Below are 6000 nucleotides of genomic sequence, written 5' to 3'. Positions count from 1 at the left end.
ATTGGAGATCTACATTTGCGTCCATAAAGGGCTTCATAGGGTGGCATCCCAATGCTGGCATGATAACTGTTGTTGTAAGCAAACTCTACCAGAGGTAAATGTTCGTCCCAACTTCCTTTGAAATCAATAGCACAAACATGTAACATGTCCTCGATTGTCTCGATCGTTCTTTCACTTTGGCCATCCGTCTGGGGGTGGTAGACCGTACTCATATTCAGTCTTGTTCCCAAACATTCTTGAAAACTCTTCCAAAATCTTGAATTAAACCTTGGGTCTCGATCATATACAATAGACACAGGAGCTCCATGACGAACTATAATTTCTTTCAAGTACATATGGACCAACTTGTCGAGCGAAAATATTTCATTTATAGGCAGAAAATGAGCTGACTTGGTAAGTCTATCCACTATAACCCAAATGGCCTCATGATTAGCCCTTGTCCTTGGTAATCCAACTATGAAATCGATGGCAATATGTTCCCATTTCCACTCTGGAATCTCCAATGGCTGTAACAATCCCCTTGGTCTCTGATGCTCTGCTTTAACTCTCTGACAGGTATAACATTTGCTAATCCATTCCGCAATTTCCCTCTTCAATTCTGGCCACCAATAATTCTTCTTTAAATCTCTGTACATTTTGGTACTTCCTGGATGGATGGAATACCTTGAATTATGTGCCTCCTGTAGAATTTCATTTTTCAGTTCCGTCACTGGTGGAATCCAAATTCTAGATGAAAACCTCAGAATACCTTGGTCATCTTTCTGCGTGCATAACTCTTCCCCTACCAAGCGATTTATATCTTGATCCATTACATCTTCCTGACATTTCTTTATTTTCTCAAATAATTCCGGTTGGAAAGTCATACTGTATACTTTCGCTTCCTCAGGCTTGCAAACTTTAATCTCCAATTCCAATTTCTGAAATTCTTTATATATATCTTCAGCAACTGATAACACATTCAACCTTTCCTTCCGACTCAATGCATCTGCTACCACATTCGCTTTACCGGGATGATATTTAATTGAGCAATCACAATCTTTGATCAACTCTAACCATCTCCTTTGTCTCATATTAAGTTCCTTTTGTGTGAATATGTACTTTAGGCTTTTGTGATCCGTGAAAATCTCGCACTTTTCTCCATAAAAATAATGTCTCCAAATCTTCAAAGCGAAAATTATGGCTGCTAGCTCCAAATCATGAGTAGGATATTTCTGTTCGTGTGGTTTCAATTGCCTTGACGCATACGGAATCACCTTTTCGTGCTGAATTAGAACACATCCTAATCCTTTGTGAGAAGCATCACTATAAATTACGAAATTCCCTTGATCATCTGGAAGTGACAAAACAGGTGCCGTGATTAATCGTCGCTTCAACTCCTAAAAACTTTCCTCGCATTTATCGTTCCATATAAACTTCTCATTCTTTCGTGTAAGTTTTGTTAATGGTGTTGCAATCCTCGAGAAATTTTGAACAAATCGACGATAATATCCCGCCAATCCTAAGAAACTTCTTACCTCGGTGGGTGCTTTCGGTCTTTCCCAATTCGTAATTGCCTCAATCTTTGCCGGGTCCACTTTGATCCCTTCGTTACTGACTATATGTCCTAAGAACTGAACTACCTGTAGCCAAAACTCATACTTCGAGAATTTAGCATATAACTTCTTTTTCCTTAAAATCTCCAAAGTTGTCCTCAAATGTTCTGCATGATGCTCTTCCGTTTTTGAATAAATTAAAATATCGTCTATAAACACAATAACAAACTTATCCAAATACTCCTTAAAAATTCTGTTCATCAGGTCCATAAACGCTGCCGGGGCATTGGTCAACCCAAAAGACATCACTAAAAACTCGTAATGTCCATACCTTGTTCTGAAAGCTGTCTTTGGTATATCTTCTGGCTTGATCTTTAGTTGATGATATCCAGATCTTAAATCAATTTTGGAGAAATACTTGGCTCCCTTCAATTGGTCGAACAGATCATCAATTCTGGGTAACGGGTACTTGTTCTTGATTATCAGCTTGTTGAGCTCCCTATAGTCAATACACAGTCTCATGCTTCCATCTTTCTTCTTGACAAATAATACCGGGGCTCCCCACGGGGATACACTGGGTCTGATTACTCCTTTCTCTAACAACTCCTGCAATTGCTTCGCTAGCTCTTTCATCTCGACAGACGCCATTCGATACGGGGCCTTGCATACTGGTTCTATTCCAGGTGCTAAGTCGATCGCAAATTCAATTTCTCTATCTGGAGGAAGTCCTGGTAACTCGTCGGGAAATACGTCTGGAAATTCATTCACAACTGGAATATCTTCAAGTTTTGTAAGTTCTTGACTTCTGTCAATCACATATGCCATGAAATGCTCACATCTTTGTCGTAGTAACTTCTTGGCTTGAATCATCGTTAAGAACTTCTTTACTTGTTTTTGACCCTTGAACGTTACTATCCTTTCGTCTGGCATTTTCACCATTACCTTCTTATTTTGACAATCTATCTGGGCATCATGCCTACATAACCAATCCATCCCTAATATAACGTCAAATTCTCCTAACTTAAATGGTATCAAATCTACACAAAACTTACTACCAGAAATCTCAATCTCACAATTCCCACAAACTTGATTAACAGATACACGTTCTTGATTTGCTAATTCCACAGTCATTATTTCATTTAATCACTCAACTGGACAATTTAACTTACTAACAAAATCTTGTAAAATAAATGATCGAGTTGCTCCCGAATCTATTAATACTTTGGCACATAAAGAATTCATATTAAGCGTACCTGCCACGACATCTGTATCTTGGATCGCATCTTTCACCGACATGTCAAAAATTCTAGCTCTTGGAGTCTCATTTACTGCTGGGGTAGATCCCATGATCCTCAATGTACTACTGACTGGGGCTGGTGTCTTGCAATCCCTGGCCATATGTCCAGGCTTCCCACATTTAAAGCATGTAAATCCATTGGCTGGAACCTTCACTGCTGGATTCCGGATAGGCTGATCCTTATTTGCTGGCTCTCTTGCTGGCTGATTTCGGCACTCCCTCGAATAGTGCCCTTTCTGATTGCATTTGAAACATACCACATTCAACTTGTTACAAACTCCTCCATGCTTCTTTCCACATACTTGACAATCTGGAAAAGTTAATCTCAATTGATTCGGCTGATTCGCATTAACTGGACGGTTGCTCTAGCCTCCGTCTCCTGCATTCTGTTTCCTGAAATTAAAATTTCTCCCTGGCTGAAACTTGCCTTTTTTAAAATTTGAAAACTTCCCTGGTTGTGACTGGCCCTCATTCCCTTCAAATTTCCTTTTCTTGCTTTCCTTTTCCTTCTGGAACATCTCACTCTCTGTTTCTGCGATCACAGCCTTCTGTACTACTCCTGCATAGGTATCCAATTCAAAAATGGCTACCTTCCCTCTGATCCATGGTTTCAAACCTTGTTGGAATCTCTTAGCCTTCTTCCTGTCAGTATCCACATACGACGGTACATACCTTGACAATTCCTCAAACTTACCCTCATAATCTGTTACTGACATGTTCCCTTGTTTTAATTCTAAAAACTTCAGCTCCATTTGATCCTGAACAAACTGAGGAAAATACTTTTCTAAAAACAATTCCTTAAACCTTTCCCAAATAATAACATCTGTACCTTCCAATGTCTTCACCATTTCCCACCAATAGGTGGCCTCATTCTTCAGATAGTAACTTGCAAACTCAACCTTCTGTTCTTCCTTTACTTTCACTAAGGCAAATGCCTTCTCTATTTCCTTTAGCCAAATATTTGCTTCAATTGGCTCTAAAGAACCCTTGAATTCTGGTGGGTTTACTGCCTGAAAAGTTTTAAAAGTTACCTGGGGATTGGTCTGTCTTTGTTGTTGTTGTGCCAGGTGAACTGTTTGTTGGGCCAAGATTTGAAGAATCTGGGCTATGGCTGGGTCCATGGGTCCTGGGTTCACATTTGGATTTGTATCATCTTGGTTGTTATTGTTGTTGTTGTTAATTTCTTTATTCTGGGTGTTGGTGCGGGTATTTCTTCTGGGAGGCTTTTTCTGTAAGGAATCAATCAATTTATTTAGCTTTTGAATTAATCTTTTGCATAAAAGAACAGTTTTGCAAAACAGAAATATCTCTTTTTAAAAACAGTTGTAACTAAGTAAATTGCATGCTTCTTTACAGAATATAAAAATAATTATGGAAAACAGGGTACATGGTATCACAGGGGTATAACTGGTGCAATAAATAAGGTAAGCTAACACAGGTGCAATAAAGTAAATGACAGTAATGGAAAGGAAAAGGTGCTGATATATATAGATCAAAAGTTTTATGTAATACAAGCGTAAAGACGCTTCGGAAGTAAAAGCAAAAGGGTACAACAACCTACTCACTAGTCAGCATAGCTAGTCTATAAATGCAACTCAAAAGTCTACTGATACACACTACACACTACTGTACATACTACATAACCATAACAACACTGCTCAACATCTCCATCTCTGAATCTCTGGCTCATGGAAAATCTGGACCTCCTATCTCCTCAAGCTCCTCTAGAACCCACTTAGCCCACTCCACTAGGAAATCAGGGGTGATGTCCTCATGTATAGCCTCAGCAATCCTCACAGCAGCTGCTCTACGAAACACCTGGAGCCTCTCCCTAAGTCGCCTCTCACCACTCCCCATCTCTCTGGTACGCATGATATGCAATAACTCCTGGATCTGACCCTGTAGGAATCGCTGCTCCATAAGGCAAGCCTCAAACTGATGATATGGGATAGGATAAGAAGAGAACTGGAAAGGTATTCCTATGACTGAATGACTAGTAAAGCCTGAATCAGCAGGTGGGGGTCCTCTTATAGGTGGGCTCATGCCTGGAGGTGGAATAGCCTGCAATGGTATGAGCTACAACACAGGTGAAGGTAATATAGCCAACACTGGTGGAACAAGAGGACGTGGATCTGAAGACGGCACTCCAACTGAAGGCTCTGAGTGATCAGCTGATACGGGAATAAAAGAGTCGGCCATCGCTGCTATCTGAAATCATATCGCAATATAAGAATCTCGAACCATAACGCGAATTACACTAATACCTGATATACCGAAGCACTCAACCCCTCCAAACCCGGGTCAGAAGTTTGGGGTCCACACACATACTTTGTTTATAACCTGCTTATAACAATAATAAAGATAACAATAATATGCAGTGACCCTATTTACCAACTACCACGGATCGCAACAGGTTAAAGTATGCACACAAGCCACACATCTACTTATATTACATACCGTTCAAATCCCAACTATTCCAAACTCAAAACTGAGTATTAAACATTATTATAAACTTTTACAGAGTTAAATTATCCTAAAAGAAGCCTACTAGCTCAGCTCAATCAACCTGAACCCCTAGCTCTCCCGCTGGACTGGGGATCCACGGTACCAACTGGTTCCTTCTTAACTGGAAAAGAACAGAAACAATATCGCACAAATGAGCTAACTAGCTCAGCAAGTCACAATGACAAAACTGAGAATAATGATCATCAAGTGAATATGATTATGATATCAAGTGAACAATGGATTAAGATTTAGAATTGGATATTATATTTTCATGTTAAAAACCAAGGTTAGGTTGCTGATCAGTCACACACTAACCCCGAGCAAAGCACACAGCACTGCTCTAACTACTGGATCCAAGGCACACATTGGCCTAACTTGACCATTATATGGTCTGACCACGAATCTGGTCCACAATTTTATAAAAATAATCCAATTCTAACATAATAACAGAATACGCAATAATAATCAATAACCAGAATCATTAACAACAATGAGTGTTTAACAATGAAAGAGTTTCAATCCTTGTAAGGATCAATAAGGTAATTTCAAAGCTTGGATGCTGGGTAATGAAAGAATTGGATAACAAAGGAATTAATGTTTCAGGGTTTCAAGGATTTGGTCTTTCAAAGCATAAAATACAAAGATTTAATTGGGTAAGCAATCTGG

This window comes from Apium graveolens, chromosome 1 (genome assembly GCF_009905375.1).
Source record: "Apium graveolens cultivar Ventura chromosome 1, ASM990537v1, whole genome shotgun sequence".
NCBI classification, from domain to species: Eukaryota; Viridiplantae; Streptophyta; class Magnoliopsida; order Apiales; family Apiaceae; genus Apium; species Apium graveolens.
This window is presented reverse-complemented; position numbering follows the sequence as displayed.